The following is a 21,119-nucleotide window of genomic DNA, read 5'->3' as shown; positions in this document are numbered from 1 at the left end:
ATTAAATATATTTTTAATTCGATCAATCATATATCATAGTAACAATAAAATTCAAATTTAACATTAATTTCCTACACCAATTATTAACTAACACACCGCTGTCACCAGAAGTTTGATTGATTTTTTTTTTTACTTTTTATTGCATAAAAACTTATGTGATACATAAATTTACATATGAAGAACATATACATATATATATAAAGCATATAAACTTTAAACATGTAATAATAGCATTTAATAAGGTGTTGATAAAATTAGAGTCAACTCTAAAAAGTTTTATTTTTTATTTAAGTTAATTAAATTGAGTTATTTAATTTTTGAAAAAAATTTAATAAATAATTTAATGTTTTGAGTTGAATTTTTAACGCTTAATATTTGAAAAATTGTTTAACAAATTAGTGTAAATATCCTTTGGGACTCTAACAATTCTAGAAATAAGAAAAATAGTAACTCCCGTGAAAAAAAATGCATAAAATATTTTAAAAATATTAAAACTAATAATATATATAAAAATTTAATAGGTATTTGATGAAGCGGTGTAGGCATTTGAAATAGGTTATTTGCAAGACCATTGTCGCGGAAGATGATAAAAGGTGCGTACAGGGGCTTTTAATTTCAAAGATTGTAGTGTGGAGTCATCCACCGGTGAATTAGATCAAAATTAATTCTAATGGTGCTAGGAATAAGGAGAATGGTCTCACATGATGCGGTGGAGCACTTAGAGACCCCGAGAGTGTTTGGATTCGAAGTTTCTCTAAGTTCATAGGCATTTGCTCGGTTGTCGGAGCTGGGTTATAGGAGATTTTGATTGGTTTCACTTGTGCATGTGATTTAGGCGTTTCTTAAAAGATTATAGAATATGATAGTTTGGACGCTTTTCGTATGACTAAGCAGTGCCAAGAAAGCAGCGAACAACACACGATATTAGCACATATTTCGGTTCAAGTGCAAAAGAGTTGGAGAGTGGAATTTCAACATGTACACTATGAAAGAAACAGAGTTGTATATGCTATGATAAAACTTGCTCGACAACATGAGTTAAAATGTTATTGGTTCAATAACACATTAGATGTGTTATTATTTTTTTTAAAGAAATTGTGCCTCATTAAAAAAAAACCCTTCTACCAACACAAGTTGGGTTCCTATAAAGGGAAAGAGTACTAAAAAATCCATTAATCAATCAATGAACAATCACGCTTTACATCGGTAATAGTAAACGGCGGTACATCAGCCTCAAAGAAATAGTAAGCATTACAATCAAGGGCTCTTTGAGCTAACTTATGAGCTACCACATTTGCTTCCCGCCGAACATATGTCACAAGAAAACTATTAAAATAGTACATTTTTTCCCGTATAGCTCGCATATGAACACCTATTGTGGAATCATCTCCAACCGCATCATTGTAAAGATTGATAATTGTAATGGAACCCAATTTAATGACAATGTCCCTCCAGTTCTCCTCTGCTACAAGATTAACAGCTGCAACAAGGCTATCCAATTCAGCCAAACCAGGGTCATAGATACCTCCCAAAGTGGTAGCCAATCCATCAAGAACATAATCAGATGCATCACGAGCAACAACCCCTATCACTGCCATCTTGGCAGTTGGATTGTAAGCATCATCTATATGGATCAATAATAGTGAGCATGTTGGGCATTTACTGTCTTTGAGCCGTGAGGATGTCTTGATGCAATGCCCTAACATTAGCCACAATCACCCAATAAGGTTGAATTCGACCATCATGCACCAATGAATTTCTGCCATTCCATACATTCCAAAGAAAAACCATGAAACATGCAAAAGAATCAACCCCAAATATAGCAAGTATGGATTCCAACCATAATATTGGGGATGAATAAACTAAATTAAGAAACGCACCTGATATACCTACCACTCAAAAAACGTCCTTCACAAAAGAACAATCCAAAAACACATGTAGCGTTATTTCAATTTTGACCTTGCATAATGGACAAATAATATTGCCTATGTCGGTTGCCATTACTTTACTATCAACCAGTAAATCCTAACTTGCTAATCTCCACACAAAAATACGTACCTTAGGTAAGACTCACAACTTCGCTATAGTATTCCAGATAGATGAGGTCATTCCGATCGTATGAGACGGTTTCTAGAGCCACCAATAAGCAGATCAGACTGAATACACACTTGAATCATGATTACCCCATACGATATTGTGTTGAACACAGGGCGTTATCAGAATTTGTAGCACTAAATCTGTAACACCCCAACCCGTATCTGACCCGAATACGAGTCTGATGTGTCACATTGACTTTTCAAATGTTTTTCTTTACAAAATGGCTAAAATTCAAATTCATAATTCAAGAAAAATAATTACTTTGCATTAATTAAAAAACATTTGATTTTACAAAACATATTAGAGCGTATTCAACTCAATTCTATTAGTACATGCCAACTATATTTAATAGAACAAAATACATAAGCATATCCATTTCTTTCCTGATCTGAACTTTGTAAAGGAGATGTTGACATGTCTTGCTCCTCTTAGCGTCTCTTCTCGCTTTCCGGAACCTATGTGTGAAACACTCACACACTAAGTCGATAACTTAGTGAGGCATAGATAAACTTACTATAACATATCATAACTAATTCCTACTATGCACATTTCATGTAATCATGATAAACTATAGAATGCATTATGCATCGAAATATAAACACATACATATACATACCATTTCATTATTCATATTATTATTATTCATGTTTAATATATGATCTTGTACTTATTATTTCTGTATATTATATACATACATATTGTTTCAAAAAGAAGCACACATATCATCATATAATTCTTGTAACATGTTTCATAGCACAAAGCACATAAATCATATGTAATGAATTTATTGTTATCTCTTTATTAGCTTATGTACACATGTGAGAACTAAAGAAATGTGAGTACATTGAGCTTGTGCACCTATGTTGTCACCACAGATCATATAAGAATCCACTGAGTGGTATATGAAATCTATGTCCCGAATGACCTGTCCATATGTCCCGAAGAACATAGGTAAAATGTCCATATGTCCCGAAGGACATAGGTAAACTGTCCATATGTCTTAAAGTACATAGGTAGCTCTTAACTCTTGGCATGCCAACTATACCTCTAGCTCTCATGACACATAACATGGGTGTTCTCTTTCATATCATTTCCCATATTTATATAGACATATGGTTCACTTTCACATATCACATAGCTTATCACATATACTTTCTTTCATATGTCTCATGTTACATCTCATATCTTGTGATCATGTAGGAACATTATCTATTTTCATATAGTTCATATCATTTTATTCATAATCACATATCTCATGTTCATATGATCTCTTAGGTTCATATCATCTATCTTATAAAAGATTCTTATATCATCATATGCTCATGTCATACTTTCATGTAATCATATCACATAGATGGATCACATTAACATGTATTTATACATATCATATATATATATATATATATATATATATATATATATATTCAAGTACTCATTCACATACAACAATCATATCAACACATGCCTATATTCATGAATTCATGCATTATAATATAGGAAGACTTATCGTAAGTCTTATTTCCCTTAAACTTCCTATATCAACTAGTATGCACTCACCTAACCTCACTAACCAATAACTGTCTCTTAACTCTTTCTTGCTCAATTCTATCTCGTCGACTCATCAGATACTTGCTTCCGATCAATATCTACACAATCATACATATTATTCATATCAGCATTCTAGTTATCATAATTCGATCCTTAATTTCTTAGACCAAAAGAAAGACTAAATTTCATTTCTACTTTGAGTAGTATCGGTACCCCTTATAGGGTATCGATACTTCCCTAGGTGTGGTATCGATACCAAGCTTGGGTATCGATACCCATTTTTCATTCAAAGTTTTCATTTCCAAAACGGGTACTGATATTGTCCTTCTAGGTATCGATACTGTTGAGTTAATCGATCGATGGAATCGGCCAAGAGGGGGTGAATTGACAATAAAATTTTTGGTGGAAGCTTTTGCAGAAAATTGAAAGTAATTGCACATCAATTTAGAGTTGTTCGACTTTATCAACCAAAGTCTACGTCCACTAACTTAGCTATCCACACTAAGGATTTTCCAACAAATTCACTAATTTGTTCTTTCTTTTGAGGCCAAAGAGATAACCTTACAACTCCCTCAAGAATATACCCCAATTCTTGAGAACACTCTTTTCTCAAAGAGAAGATTACAAATTTGCAAACTTACAAGAAAAACCTCACAAGGAAAATATGTTTGCACAATTATAGAACAAATAAAGAACACTCAATAATAAATACAATTGACCACAATAAGTGTTCTTGAAAGCAAAATGAATATTGAATGAAAAATAGGATTGAAATGCTCAAACTTGAGGTTTGATGCTTTCTCTTTGATTCTCTCTTGATTCTAGTTGCTTGTTGTTTCTTGTTTTTGATCAATGGCTTCTAAGCTTGTTTAAATACACCTTGAATCACTTTTGAACGTTGGGGATGATTAGTGGAGTCAATAAAGTCGTTTAAGTGTGAAAACAATTAATTAAAGCAGTTGGGAGCGTAAGTGTATCGATGCATACCCATGGTGCATCGGTGCATCAGTGTAAAATTCAAATATTTTGATCGTTGGACCTTTAGTGCATTCGATGTTTCAAAATAGTCAGAGTGCATCGATGCATCGTTGGTGAATCGATGTATCAAATGCATTCGATGTTTTCATAAAATCCTCAGTGTATCGGTGCTTCGATGCATGAAATGTATTCGATGTTCAATTTAATTCATGGTGTATCGATGCATGGATTGGTGCATCACTCTGAAAAATTGATTTTAGGCTTGATTTTAGTTCAAAATACTTTTTGAAAATTGTTTCAAAAATATATTAAGTATAAACACAATTTTACACATTTAGTAAGGTTTGAAATTGATCTTAAACGACTTGGAGTAATAATTTGATATTCGATTAATTGAATCGAATATACTTAGAAAATTATTTGTAAAATCTTAAAATTCATTTAAACTAATTTGTTATATTGAAACACAAAAATGTTTTCAACAATCTCCCCCTTTTTGATATAACAAAACATTTGTGTTAATTTACGATTTTCTAAAAATTTGAAATCAATTTAAAAATTACTCCCCCTTACTATAACACTTCTCCCTTTTAAAAACATTTTTTAACACTTAACATTTCTCCCCCTTTTTGTTAAATCAAAAAGACTTAAAAACCGATTTAAACAAGTTTTTGAAAAACATAGCCAATTGATTATATATATATATAGCTTAAGCTGCTAAGATCACAATCAAAAGAGAGATTAGCCATTAGTTTCATAATCAATATTCATAATAAAATGTGAAATGGTAAATTGGTCATATTTCAACTAAAAAGTAAATGATTCATATATTGAAACACACCAAAATATATATGAAATAAAAGTTCAAATATCCATCAAACAATCATCAAAGAAAGATAATCCAAAATGTTTTAAATTTAAGTTCAAACCCAAAAATAATCAAATCAAGAAAAGTCTATTCATCCATCGAAGGATCGGGAGGATGAGGAGGGTAACGAGCTCTCATCTCAAGCATGAGTGCATTCAAACGATCATTAATATCTTGTTGTCGAGCTCCAAAGGTAGAGAGCTGGGACTCAATAAATGTGAAGCGCGAATCCATGGACGCATACCGTAAATCAAATATCTCCAAAAACGAACGAAAATATGGAGGCATTTGATCTTCTTTTAGAGCTGGTTCCGGTGCAGGCTCATCATCAGGTACGTGATCATCGATGTCTTGCATAAGTTGTTGAAATTCAGGATCATCGTCAGAAGCCGGAGCCGGAGGAGGAGGAGGAGCACGAGAGGAACTAGCTCCCGCAGTTTGCTTTCTGGGTCTAAAAACCCATTGACCGGTTACCTCATCTTTTTTCCAATCCGCTTTCTTCAAGGATGTGAGATTGATTTGATTTTGGAGTGGGATAGGATTGTTGAGAGAGACGTCTAGACCAAGTTTGATAAAGAGGTTACTAAGAAGATATCCATAAATCAATGTTTCAACATGTTTTGAAGGAACAATGTTTATGATGTCCACTAGTTGACTGAATATAATGCGGGGTAGATTTATTTTGATTTTATTTTTAATACAATACATCCACCATAAATCCCTAGCACGAAGTGTGGAGTACCTACCTCCGGATGGTCTAAACCACCAAAAGATCATCAAATGAAGAAAACGATCTTGATGAGATCGTAGAGTACTAACACTTAAGTTTGGAACATAGGGATATTCCACATTTTCACTCTCATTATATACACCACTATCATCTAACCCAAATCGAAAAGCTATAGTCTCGGGGTCAATATTAATATATTGGCCTAAAAGATATGATCTAATGGCTATAGCTCCACATTGAGTTTCATTTTGAATACACACCGCATTGGAATAGAAAATGCGGACCAATTGTTGATAGACGATAGGTTTAAGCTGAAACAATTTATCAAACTTCCAAGCTTTAAGAATCAGAAGGTATTCGAAATCAATGTCAACCATGACTTGAAGCGAAGGAATACGCTCTTCACGGATTCTATAAGTTTGGAAAGAGTTTCTATACCTAGAGTACAATTCGTCTCTACGACGCTCATGCATGTTAAAACAAGATCCTAATAGGCTATTAGGAGGTTGAGAAACGGGATTAGGAGGTTGGTTTGAACGAGAATGACTTGATGAATTTCTAGAGAGTTTAGGGTTTGACATGATTAAAGAAAATCGAAATAAGGAATATCACCTGCAATTTGAAACACATGTATGCCCAATCAATCCCAAAACTCAAATGAGTCCTCAATAATTCAAGGTTCTCTAAACCATATCCTAATGGGCATGTTTTGAAAACTATTTAAAAATAATATTTGATAATCATAATATAGTTTTCATGAAAACAAAACAATTAAATAAAAGATATTACTAATTTTCGAAATCATTTTTTTTAATTTCAAAATTCAAAGAAAAATCTTGAAAAATTGTTTGTTTTTGACGAAATTGGTAGTAAAATCTAGTTTAAAACCAACAAACAATCAATGCCCGATATAATGTTCATCCTAGAACTAATCAAGACTAGTTCTAAAATCAAAAATCAATAAAATAGAGGTTTTTGAAATATTACCTTAAAAATTCGGATTGAGAGGGATGAGGAGTTGTTTTGCATGATTTAATGATATAAACAGGTTTTGACGATGAAAAGCATGAAGAAACCGATGATTTTCCAATGATTTTGAGCAAGAGGAGGATTTAGAGTGAGAGAGGGATGAATGATAGGAGAGTTTTAGTTTTAGGGTTTGAAAAAATGAAGAAAATAAGGCATTTTAACCCAAAACCCGACAGATGCATCGATGCATGACCCTGTGCATCGATGCACATTCAAGGAGTGCATCGGTGCATCAACATGATGAATCGATGCACATTCAAAGGGATGCATCGATGCACTGTTAAGTGTATCGATGCATGAAGCACATAAATGTTAAAAATTCGTTTTAAACACTTAAAATGCTAAATTAATTAGCTCTAGTGGTATTGGCAACTCAAATATTGAAAATTAATCATGTTCAATCAATCAAATTAATCTTTAAACAATATTTGAACATAAAATTAATTTTCACCAAATAACATAAACTCCCCCTAACTAATAGCAAAGAATGCAATCAAAAATTACCATTATAAGCATTTTTCATTTATTCTTAAAAATACTAAAATTATTTTAAACACTAAATGAAGATAGGTCAGTTAAACCTAATTCTCTCCTAAGTGTCCAAAATATTTCCTTATCTAAAGGTTTTGTAAAGATATCCGCTAATTGATGCAAAGAATCAACAAATTCTAGAACTACATCTTCCTTAGTGACATGGTCTCTAATGAAGTGATGTCTTATTTCAATGTGCTTAGTTCTAGAGTGTTGGATGGGATTTTTAGTGAGACAAATAGCACTAGTATTGTCACACTGGATAGGAATAGTACCTACTTCAATTCCATAATCAAAAAGTTATTGTTTCATCCATAAAACTTGTGCACAACAACTACCGGCTGAAATGTATTCCGCTTCAGTGGTAGATAATGCAACACAATTTTGTTTCTTTGAAAACCAAGAAATCAACATATTTCCAAGGAATTGGCAAGTACCGGAGGTGTTTTTCCTATCTAATTTGCATCCTCCATAATCCGCATCAGAAAAGGTATGCAAGCTAAAGATAGAGTCTCTAGGATACCAAAGTCCTAAACTAGGAGTGTCCTTAAGGTATCTAAAGATTCTCTTAACAGCTAGTAAATGTGATTCATTAGGGCATGATTGAAATCTAGCACATAAGCAAACACTAAACATAATGTCTGGTCTACTTGCAGTTAGATATAGTAAAGATTCAATCATTGACCTATATGATTTAACATCTACACATTTACCTCCTCCATCTAAGTCAAGTTTTGTTGAAGAGCTCATTGGAGTGTCATGTGGCTTGCCATTTTCCAGTCCAAATTTCTTGAGCATATCTTTGACGTACTTAGCTTGATTGATGAAGATGTCATATTTTCTTTGCTTGATTTGGAGTCCCAAGAAAAATGAGAGCTCCCCCATCATGCTCATTTCGAATTCGCTTTGCATTAGCTTAGAAAATTCTTGGTAAAGAACATCATTAGTAGAACCAAATATTATATCATCAACATAAATTTGAACTACTAATAAATCTTTACCTTTATGCTTTAAAAACAATGTAATGTCAACCTTCCCTTTTGAAAAACCTTTTTCAATTAAAAAGTTTGACAATCTTTCATACCAAGCTCTAGGAGCTTGTTTTAAATTGTAAAGTGTTTTTGTCAATTTAATGAAATGATCCGGAAATTCTGAATCTTCAAAACCTAGAGGTTGTTCCACATACACTTCTTCTTTTATAAAACCATTTAAAAATACACTTTTAACATCCATTTGATATAATTTAACTTCATGAAAACATGCAAATGCTAATAACATTCTAATTGCTTCCATCCTAGCTACGGGAGCATATGTTTCATCATAGTCTATGCCCTCTTCTTGAGTATACCCTTGAGCAACAAGTCTAGCCTTGTTTCTCACTATATTATCACTCTCATCAAGCTTATTCCTAAATACCCATCTAGTACCTACAGTAGATTTATTATTAGGCCTTTCAACTAATGTTCATACTTTACTTCTCTCAAATTGATTTAACTCTTCTTGTATAGCCATAATCCAATGTTCATCTTTTAATGCTTCTTTGATGTTCTTAGGCTCTATGCATGAAATAAATGCAACATAATTACAAATATTTCTAAGAGAAGATCGAGTAATTACCCCTTTGGATGGATCACCTATAATTTCACCATCCTTGACATAGTTGTACTCTCTTGGGTAAGAAACTTCCCTTTCTTCAATGGTTGGATTCTCTAAAGGATCAAGAGTTTCCTCATCTTTCGTTTCCTCATTTGATGATGATGATTCTCCAACGTCATGTCTAATGTCATTTGCTTGTACAATACCTACATCATCATTAACACAAGAATCATTCCTTGGAAGGGGATTATCATTGAAAACAACATGTATAGTCTCTTCTACAACTAAAGTTCTTTTATTAAATACTCGATAAGCTTTAGAATTTAAGGAATAACCCAGAAATTTTTTTTATCACTTTTAGCATCAAATTTGCCAAGGTTTTCTTTACCGTTGTTTAAAACAAAAACATTTACATCCAAAATTATGAAAATAGCTAATGTTAGGCTTTTTATTTTTTAAAATTTCATATGGAGTTTTCTTTAAAATTGGTCTAATTATTACTCAATTTACAACATAACAAGCGGTATTTGTGGCTTCAGCCCAAAAATATTTTGGCAAATTATTTTCACAAAACATGGTTCTAGCCATTTCTTTTAAAGTTCGATTTTTCCTTTCCACAACTCCATTTTGTTGAGGGGTTCTAGGTGCTGAAAAATTATGGCTAATACCATTAGAATTACAAAACTCATTAAATCCAAGATTTTCAAATTCAGTGCCATGATCACTTCTAACACTAGTGATAGAGTAACATTTTTCGTTTTGGATTACTTTTGAAAATGTGATGAAAGTTTCTAATGCTTCATCTTTAGTACTTAAGAATAGAACCCAAGTATATTTAGAATAGTCATCTACCAAGACAAATGCATACTGTTTTCCACCCAAGTTGGTAGTCCTAGTTGGCCCAAAAAGATCTATATGGATCAATTGTAATACTCTACTAGTTGATACATCATTAATGGATTTAAAAGAAATTTACTTTTGTTTTCCTTTAGCACAAGCATCACAAATTTTATCATTATCAAATTTAAGCTTACCCTCATACTAAGTCTCCTTGAATTAGTCGTTGCAAAACACTCATACTAGCATGTCCTAGTCTCCTATGCCATAACCAACTATCATGCTCATCCTTAGCAACTAGGCATAAATTAGTCACATTAATAGAATCTAAATGCACCATGTATATGTTTCCTATTCTATGACCAACAAACATAATCCGATTAGATGCAATGTCAATGACTTTACAACCATTAATTTCAAACATGATATTGAATCCCTTATCGTATAATTGACTAATACTCAATAGATTATCCTTTAATCCATTCACATATAACACATTTTTAATTTGTATGGAAGAGGCATTACTTATAGTACCAATACCTTCAATGTGACCTTTTGAATTATCACCAAAAGTCACTTCTCCTCCATTTTTGGCGTTAAGCTCTATGAACCGGCTTTTGTCTCTGGTCATGTGTCTCGAGCATCCACTATCAAGGTACCATGAATTTGGATTTGTTTCTCGTTCCTTGTAGCAATGCTCTTTTTCCTACAAACATAGATTAATTTCTAATTTTTGGTACCCAAATTCTTTTGAGTCCATATTCATTAGTTTCTAGAATCCTTGTCCCCTTTGGTATCCATTTATTAAGGACATCCTTATCTTTAGTAGTAATGAATTCTTTAGGAATCCATATAATCCTAACAATTTTACCATTCACGGTTCGTTGAGGACTTCTATGATTGTAGCTTGTAAAACTTTTCTTAACAAAGTTGGATTTTGAATTCTCATATTTTTCAAAACTTTTTGTTCCAACCTTATTAAAAGAAATTTTAAGATCATCAATCTTCTTTTGATGATCATCATGAACTTTTGAAAGTAAGTTATGCAAATCAATATTTTTCTTTTCAAAATTATTAATTTTGATTTGCAATTCTTTGATATTACTTTCAAGCTCATTGTTGGTCTTGGATATAAGACTATTTTTGTTTTTCAATTTTGAAATATCATTTTTATATTTTGAAAATAGAGTCTTATAATTCGAAGCCAACCCATTATAATCTTCTAATAACTCATCATAAGATAATTCATCCAAATCGAATGAGTTAGAGGTTACCTTAGAATCTTCCCCGATAGCCATCAAGCACAAGTTTGCAACTTCTTGTTCCTCTTCATCGGAACCTTCTCCATCGCTCCATGTAGCTACATGAGCCTTGTGCTTCTTTTTGGATTGATCTTTTTTCTTCAATTGTGGGCAATCATATTTGACATGCCCCGGCCTTTTGCATTTATAGCAAATGATTGGGTCTTTCTCATTCGATTCAGTTTTGAAGCCTTCATGACGTTTGAATTTTCTTCCTCGGTTGGGCATCATCAATTTTCTGAATCGTTTGGCAAATAATGTCATTTCCTCGTCATCATCATCGTCATTCGAATCACTCTCATCTTTAGTGGATTTGAGAGCAACTTTAATGTTTTTCTTCTTCTCCTTTGGTGTCTCGTCAATATTATCGAGGTCCACTTCATCTTCAAGCATCATTTCATGAGTGAGAAGGGAACCGATTAGTTCTTCAAGAGTTAAGGACGTTAGGTCCTTAAACTCGATGATTGTAGTCTTCTTTGATTGCCATGATTTTGGAAGGGAGTAGGCTAACTTCCTCACAAGTTTTTCATTTGAAATGATCTCTCCAAATGATTTAAGACCATTGACAATCGTTGAAAATCTATCCGTCATAGCTTTGATATCTTCATTTGGTTTCATCCTGAAATTTTCATAGCTATGCGTTAGAATACTAATTTTAGATTTCTTTACCTCATCGGTACCTTCATGAGTGACTTGAAGTTTGTCCCATATTTCTTTGGCTCTTGTACAAGATGAAACTCTTTCGTATTCATCTGGTCCAAGAGCACAAAATATGATATGGATGACTTTGAAGTTGAGCTGGAACATTCTTGTCTCTCCTTCACTCCATAATCTTAGATGAGTGAAAGGCTTGATCTATCCTTCTTCTACGGCATTCCATGCTCCCATGTCACTTGCTTGAATGAAGTACATCATCCTATTTTTCCAATAGGCATAGTTAGCCCCATTGAAGAAAGGAGGCTTGTTGACGGGCATCGAATCGAGATCGGAGTCGTAATTTGAAGCGGAGGCCATTGATGACTTGATAATCGATGTAATTCTTCCCGAATTGACTCAAGAAGCGATTAAACCTTCAAATGAGTGAGGCTCTGATACCAATTATTGAGTTAATCGATCGATGGAATCGGCCAAGAGGGAGGTGAATTGGCAATACAAATTTTGGTGGAAGCTTTTGCATAAAATTGAAAATAATTGCACAGCGATTTAGAGTGGTTCGACTTTATCAACCAAAGTCTACGTCCATTACCTTAGCTATCCACACTAAGGATTTTCCAACAAATTCACTAATTTATTCTTTCTTTTGAGGCCAAAGAGATAACCTTACAACTCCCTCAAGAATATACCCCAATTCTTGAGAACACTCTTTTCTCAAAGAGAATATTACAAATTTGCAAACTTACAAGAAAAACCTCACAAGGCAAATATGTTTGCACAATTCTAGAACAAAGAAAGAACACTCAATAATAAATACAATTGACCACAATAAGTGTTCTTGAAAGCAAAATGAATATTGAATGAAAAATAGGCTTGAAATGCTCAAACTTGAGGTTTGAAGCTTTCTCTTTGATTCTCTCTTGATTCTAGTTGCTTGTTGTTTCTTGTTTTTGATCAATGGCTTCTAAGCTTGTTTAAATACACCTTGAATCACTTCTGAACGTTGGGGATGATTAGTGGAGTCAATAGAGTCGTTTAAGTGTGAAAACAATTAATTAAAGCAGTTGGGAGCGTAAGTGCATCGATGCATATCCATGGTGCATCGGTGCATCAGTGTAAAATTCAAATATTTTGACCGTTGAACCCTTAGTGCATCGGTGCACTAAGAGTGCATCGATGCATCAAGTGTATTCGATGTTTCAAAATAGCCAGAGTGCATCGATGCATGGTTGGTGCATCGATGCATCAAATGCATTCGATGTTTTCATAAAATCCTCAGTGCATCGGTGCATGGTAAGTGCGTCGATGCATGAAATGCATTCAATGTTCAATTTAATTCATGGTGCATCGATGCATGGATTGGTGCATCGGTGCATCACTCTGAAAAATTGATTTTAGGCTTGACTTTGGTTCAAAATACTTTGTGAAAATTGTTTCAAAAATATATTAAGTATAAACACAATTTTACACATTTAGTAAGGTTTGAAATTGATCTTAAAAGACTTAGAGTAATAATTTGATATTTGATTAATTGAATCGAATATACTTAGAAAATTATATTTAAAATCTTAAAATTCATTTAAACTAATTTGTTATATCGAAACACAAAAATGTTTTCAACAGATACCCCAAGAATGTCTTTATTAAATTCAGACTTATGGTATCGATACCCCTATACCCAATATCGCTATTTTACTCTTGAAGTATCAGTACTGGATGAATCAATACTGATACCCCATGCCCAAAATTCACTTCTTTAACCTGAAAATGTTACCAAACTTACTTATGTCTTATACTAGAACCTCCTTTAAGTCCTTTAAGCTTAATTATACTTATTCTAATCAACTTAAATCACTTTAATTCGTTCTAATTTCCAATATTCCACATACACACTTGAATTCAGTAATCAAACCAATAAATCAACATGTTTTAAATTCGTTTATAACACTTTGAATTTCTTATTCTGGCTGATGAGAAGTCAAATTTAACTTTCAACTTCAATTACTAACTCTTTTCCAAGATTTCACTTATAAATCTCTTTAATCATTTCTAACTTAATCATCTTAGAGTTTTAAGCTACCTTAAGCTTCACTTAAGTTTTCTTATCATCTCAAGAATTAAACCCAACTTAAAAATGAAAGGAAACATTCACTTGAGATCATCTTACCTTACCGATGGAGCCACGGGGAAGAGAAAAGGAAGAAAGCCAACCAAGTCTCTAGAATTTTCTTTTTATTTTTCTTCCCTCTCCTTGTTTTTTTATACCCTATAAAAGAAAAATACAAATCTTTCTTGTAAAAATACCAATTTACCCTTTACTTCATTTAATATTTACAAACAATCATGCATAAAATATTCCCACATAAGTCTCTAAACTTTTTAATTTTTCAAAATCAAACCTCAAAATTTCAAAACTTCCATTTTAGTCACTAACTTTGATTTGGGATGTTACAATATCCACATCGCATCCTGCCATGATATCACTCACCTTGGATTGATCCCACCGCGGTTGGTCCTTATGCATAAGGTCTCCACGTCGTACATTCTTGAGATGTAAAATTTTGTAGGTACTTATCAGATTCACCCACTTCGTACCTCCACACGAATCAGGGAATATCCTTGCATTGTTATTACACCCCACTCTTCAAAATAATGTCGATAAGATCTCCTGTAATGTCTTATAAAACCCTTTTCATGCATATGAGCTATTGTCGCCCATTTTAGCATGTAAAACATCACCATCTGTATAGTACTTTTCCCGGTAAAAGTATTTATTACATCAGTAAAAGTATTTATTACATCAGTAAAAGTATTTATTAAATTAATCACAACTAATTAGATATCGAACATATAGTTTCATCTGACTAATCTAAAAATATAAACTTAAGTCTGATTCTCTTGTCTTTGTTCTTTTATTTTTTTTTTATATTTTTGTAATTTTAAATTAATCGGATGATATTTTGTGTTCAATAAATGATTAGTTATGTTTAATTTAACAAATATTTTTATACGACATTATATTACATCTTCACTTATTTATATATAGATATATAACGTTAATATTTCAATTCATGTATATTTGTTTAATCAACAAAAATATTAGCAATTAATTAATATTTTTTTATTTAATAAAAGATAATTATCACTCAAATTAAAATTAAGATAATTATTTAATTAAATATTAAAAATAAACTTTGACGAAAAATTTATAATGTTTTAACTTTAATGCTCCAAGTAAGTGTACGCTCCATAGGCTATAAGTTCATTTCTATCATTCGTCTTAGCTTGTAAAATAAATAAATAATAAAAAGAAAGCAAAAAAAATCTAATTCTAATAATTAATGTTTAATCGATTCTTTTATCATCGTTAATGTTTAAATTTGAGATTTCTAAAAATAAAAGTAAGTAAAGATAATTTGATTTATGTTTCTTTACAACATTATTAAACCAAATAGTAAAAAAACTAATATATTATTTACTTAACTCATCATTCTTTTAGGTAGTAGTTATATCAGTTTTGTCAATAATTTTTAGAATAGAGGGTAAAATAATTCTCAATTAACATGTTCATATTTTTTTTAAATTGTGGGTTCAATATTAATTAAGGTAAAAAATTCCTTCCCACTCTATCTAATAAGTAGAAACTGTTCAAAAATAATTATTATATCATTTTATAAGTATGAATAATTATATTATCTAGAAATATTTGGTTTGTGTTTACTACTATATTTTAAAAATATTTCTAAGGGGAATCCGTCATTATGTGATCGATCATGTTTATGACACGTTTTTTTTTTCGTTTTTTCATGTTTTCAATATTTTTTTATCACTTACGTAATTATTATTTTCATTTAATTTTTAAAGGGTTAGATTTGATATCAAATCACTTTATCAATATGACGTTTGTTTGTTACTGTGTTGATATTCCTTGTTCTGAACCATCATATTGAATTTGAATAACATGTTATTTGTTTCAGAGATAGTTTTCTCACGACTTTCAACTCTAATTTACGATTATCTATCTCATTTAATAGTTTGATCTCATGTTATGGTTCATTTGCCAATGTTCGATCTACTCATACAAATCTTTTGTTCAAACTTTTTTGACGAGTTTTTGTACGTATATATCTTTTACAAATAAATATGCGGTTTAGTCTAAATAAAATGGATGGAGGAGGGTATAATAAGATTCAAACCATTGATCTTGTTTAAGAAATCTAGTGTCTCATCCCACTAAACAAACTTGTTGTTGATGATATTTTCTTCTATTTAATAAAACTAATGAATTTTATTTTCATAAAAATGGGTGCATAATTACTTTTCATATTGTAAAATAGTCAAAGTAAAACAAATAGTTTAATAAGTAATCCAAAACTTGCTTCCCTAATTTAAAGCATCTTTGTCAAGACACACGAATATTGCTTTCAAAGATATGAACGCAAAATTCAAGATCTTCCCATAATTATCTGTGCACTAAATTATTCTTTTTAATTGTACATTTAATTATTTTATATTAGATTTGACGTTACTTAATTAGTTTCGAATCTCATTAACTCATTTGAAAACTTTTTTATTACCCCAAATATATCGTTTTTAAAATTTAATTATAAAAATAATATCTTTCAAAATTTATTTTGATGCGTAACTTCTCAATTAACAGGTGTCTTAGTTTACGTAAAAGATGCAATTGATTAAGTTTTAATTGTGAAATTCAAGAGTTGTTAATTTTGAGAAAGTGTCAGAGACGAAATATGCTTTCCTTTCAATCGTCCCTCCGTCTTCCCCCAACCTATTAAACCCTTGTCAGTCCATTTTATTTAGACTAAATCACATATTTAATGTCTAAATTATTAGTTTTAACTTGTTTTAGTGTTTAATTTTTTAATTTTTAAATCATATTTAATATTTAGTATTATTTTATTTAGTACTTAAACTATTAGTTTTGATTCATTTTAGTACATAACCTTTTAATTTTTTTCAAACCATACATAAAATTTAGTTTTTGTTTATCCCGTTCAAAATTGAACGTTAAGTTTTGAACTTTTTTTTTTTTAACTTTAGGTACCAAAAATGGACTAAAATTGGTAGTTTAGATTCTAAACGCTTAATTTACCCTTTTATTTAATGGATATAACACCTTTTGAACCTTAAAAAATGAAATGCTAATATAATATTCATGAAAAAAAATAATTTTTTATGTATAAATTTTAAAATAAATTGAGTGACCTTAATAGTTAAAGAGAGTAATTTTTTTGAAGTCATAAATTCGAATAGTTGTGTCTGTAGAATGTGTGTTGTCAATGATTACGAAAAATTATCAACATATACTATCTTATATTCACAATAGACTATTAAAAAATTAAAAATTTAAAATTTAAAAGTATCAAATAATTATTTGAAAAGGCTTAATAATAAAAATTGTTGTGTGAGCATGTATGAGATTATTTTCGTATTAATTGTTCTGCAATAAAATTATCTCTGTCACTGGCTTCACCGTCACTGTCAATATCTCCAACACTGTCAATATTATTATACGTTAATCAGACATGTTCATTTATTGATGCATTCAACCGTACAATAATGAATGTCTTGTGAAAAACAATGATTATAAATGTGTTTGATTCAATAATTTTACTGTTACAGATGAATTGTGAAAATTCAAAATATATCCTAATTAAATACGACATTATTGGTTGGTGATGGTACTACTAAAGGAATATCACTCGTTAAGAATAATTCATATGAAGTAAATATCGAATTTCATAGTACTGATGAATTATAATATTATCAGATTTTTAAGAAAATTTCTCTTTATTTGTACAAGAGGCTCACCTATTCACTACAAACTACAATGGTTATATAGAAACTACTACATACATCGGCAGTAATTCACCAATGCACGCAATCATCACTCATGCAAACCATGCACAAATATCATGTAAGCTAACATTCATCACTCTTCAAGAACATAGCTCACAGAAAGTGCACCAGCAATAACTTTTTCACGTACAAAGTAAACATCTAACCCCGCATGTTTAGAACGAGCATGAAAGATGAGATTTGCCCTCATAGCAACCCCGCATGTTTAGAATGAGCATGAAAGATGAGATTTGCCCTCATAGCAACCACACTCGTATTATCACTTCAAATGACATGGACATCTATACCACTCACTCCCATTTCTTCAAGAAAAACACAACCAAATTATCTCCGACACAATATCAGCAATGCCACAATACTTGGCTTCAGTAGTAGCATGAGAAAATGACTTTTGTTTTCTTCAAAAAAAGACGCAAAGGAGCACTAGATACTTGGAAAAGAAGATTATTGAAAATAAAAAATAAAAATTAAAAAGAAATTTTATGGAAGAATCTACTCACTTAAAAAAATAAAAAATTATATTTATTTTATATTGAAACATTTTGTTATGTTAATTTAAATACTGGTTAAAAAGTGTGTCTAGAAAAGGTGGATTATCCCTAGTTGTATGCATGTGAGGGGTAAGAGTTAATTTCAAGGCAACCCATATGCTATTTATTTATTTATTTATTTATTTATTTCGCCACCTTCTTTGACTGTTCATATGCTAGAAAAGTGTGTCTTTGGGATAATTAAAACAAATATATTTGGTTTTCCAATACTAATAATTCTTGGTTATTTATGGATGTTTAATATATTTTGTATTTCATTATTAATAATATCAGTCACACTTATTAAACATTCATGATGTAAATTTTAATATTAATGAATGTTCGATTTATTTTTATGGATTTAAAGATTATAAAATTAAATATTAAAACTATTATTCACTACAAATGTGAAGTAAATACAAATAGTTATATTCAGTTATCTATCATATGAAATTGTATTTTTTATGTATATGTAAATTACATATTACATATTTGAATAATTAAATTTGATTTTAAACTACAAAATATAGAGTATTTTTCTTTTAAGAATATCTAAATATTAATCATCTAACTTTTAATCGTTTAAGATTTGTGGGTATCTAGATATTAACATATGATTTAAAATTTTATAAATTTAAATTTCTTTCGAAGAATAATATTGAACTCTTATTTGAATTTAAATAATATTATGAACATAAAAAAATCGAATTGAATTTTTAGATGGATTTATAAATTTGAATTATTAAAAAATTATCCATTCAAATTTGAAATCAAATTTTACAAAAAAAAAATTAGTAATTCCCGTTAGTAATGTTTAATAATGTAATAAAATATTTTTTATAATAATATATATTACTAAGAACATAGTTTTCTTTAAAGATTAATCTCAGATTAAAGAGTTGGGAGCTTTGGGAAAAATTAGTAAGAAAATCAAACGTGATAATTTTGGTTGAAAAAGGAAATTAATCTAATCACTCAAGAGTCAAGGGACCCGAAATGATTTTCTTTTGAAATTTGTTGAGACAATAATAATAACAGCAACAAAAATATTTTTTGAATTAATAATAATAATAATAATAATAGTAAAAGAAGGGAACTAAGGGAGGGGGACCATTGATTTTTAATATATACTTTTGGTTTACATAATAAAATAAAAGAAAGAAATGATGAAATCAAATTTGAAACAGTGACTAAAGGCGCATGCGAAGAACCAAAAGCCAATTTTCACTGCATGCTTATCGCATAACCTTACTCTTTAAATTAATTTATATTATTGCATCAACCTGCCGTCTTTGACAACTTATTCATCATTTATTTAAGGGTTAATTTTCTATAATTAAGATCAAACTAAAATAAAATATATGAATTGAGTGCTGGATTTGTTATTATAGCAAATTAATTAACAACTACCTTGTCCATCCTTAATTTTTTAATGACAACAGATGACATTGTTAATAGTCGAGTGATCATTTCATAATTTTTCATAATCAAAAGATTTAACAAAAATATTCTATAATCAAGAGAAGATTTATATATATTTGATTAATCTAAGGTGATTACAAGTGGTATAATTTGTTCTAAAAACTCCCAACCATTTGATAATAAACACTAAAATACACTGTAATAGTTGGTGGTTGAACTCATAACCTTTAGGGGTGTTTGGATGGGGGAATGTGAGATTCTCATGGGAATGGAATCCACATTCCCCCGTTTGGTTAGCCTGGGAATCCTATTCCCGGTAATGTAAGATTACCAATAGTTGATTTTTTTGGGTATATTATCGGGAATGTCATTATCTTCATTTCCTTAGGTATTGTTGGATTACCGGGGTTTTGGACTAAAATGCCCTTAAATTTTTATTTTTTTAAAAAAATATCCTTCTTCTGTTATTGAATAATAAAAATTCTACGAATGTTAAATTACAAATTTATCCTTAAATTATTTTAGATTTACAAAAAAATCTATAATTAAAATTTTATATGAAGTTCAAGGGTTAAAATAAAATTTTACCCTTTCATTAAACTTTTTTATTTTTAATTTTGTAAAAAATATATAAATATTATGAATTTAAATTTTTTTAAAGAAAATATATAAATATTTTCCAACTTGTAATATTATACAAATAAATAATAAGGACAATTTGGTCAAATATACATTCCAATAATCTTTTATTCCTTTAACCAAACACGGTAATTTTACATTTTTGCTAAGCCAACCAAACACAAAATACAACATTCCCAGTAATCTTATTCATTGGTAATCTTACATTCTCACTGGTAATCTTACATTCCGTGAACCAAACGCACCCTTAGAGATAACAACCATTCTTTTAAATATCAAGATCGATTGATTCGTATGACAATTAATTTGTATATTTTGCCTTCTTAAAAATTGTATAAAAGTATGAAAAATACAAATAACATTATAATAATAATTTTTATCGATTGTAATAGAAAAACGTTCTTTAGAGGGGTCGTATTTACACTCAGTTGCTCATTCGCTTCATGTTTCTGTTTCTGGCACTCTTTGCATTATGGTTC

This window comes from Hibiscus syriacus, unplaced genomic scaffold, assembly GCF_006381635.1.
Source record: "Hibiscus syriacus cultivar Baekdansim isolate YM2019G1 unplaced genomic scaffold, ASM638163v2 tig00110482_pilon, whole genome shotgun sequence".
NCBI lineage: Eukaryota > Viridiplantae > Streptophyta > Magnoliopsida > Malvales > Malvaceae > Hibiscus > Hibiscus syriacus.
This window is presented reverse-complemented; position numbering follows the sequence as displayed.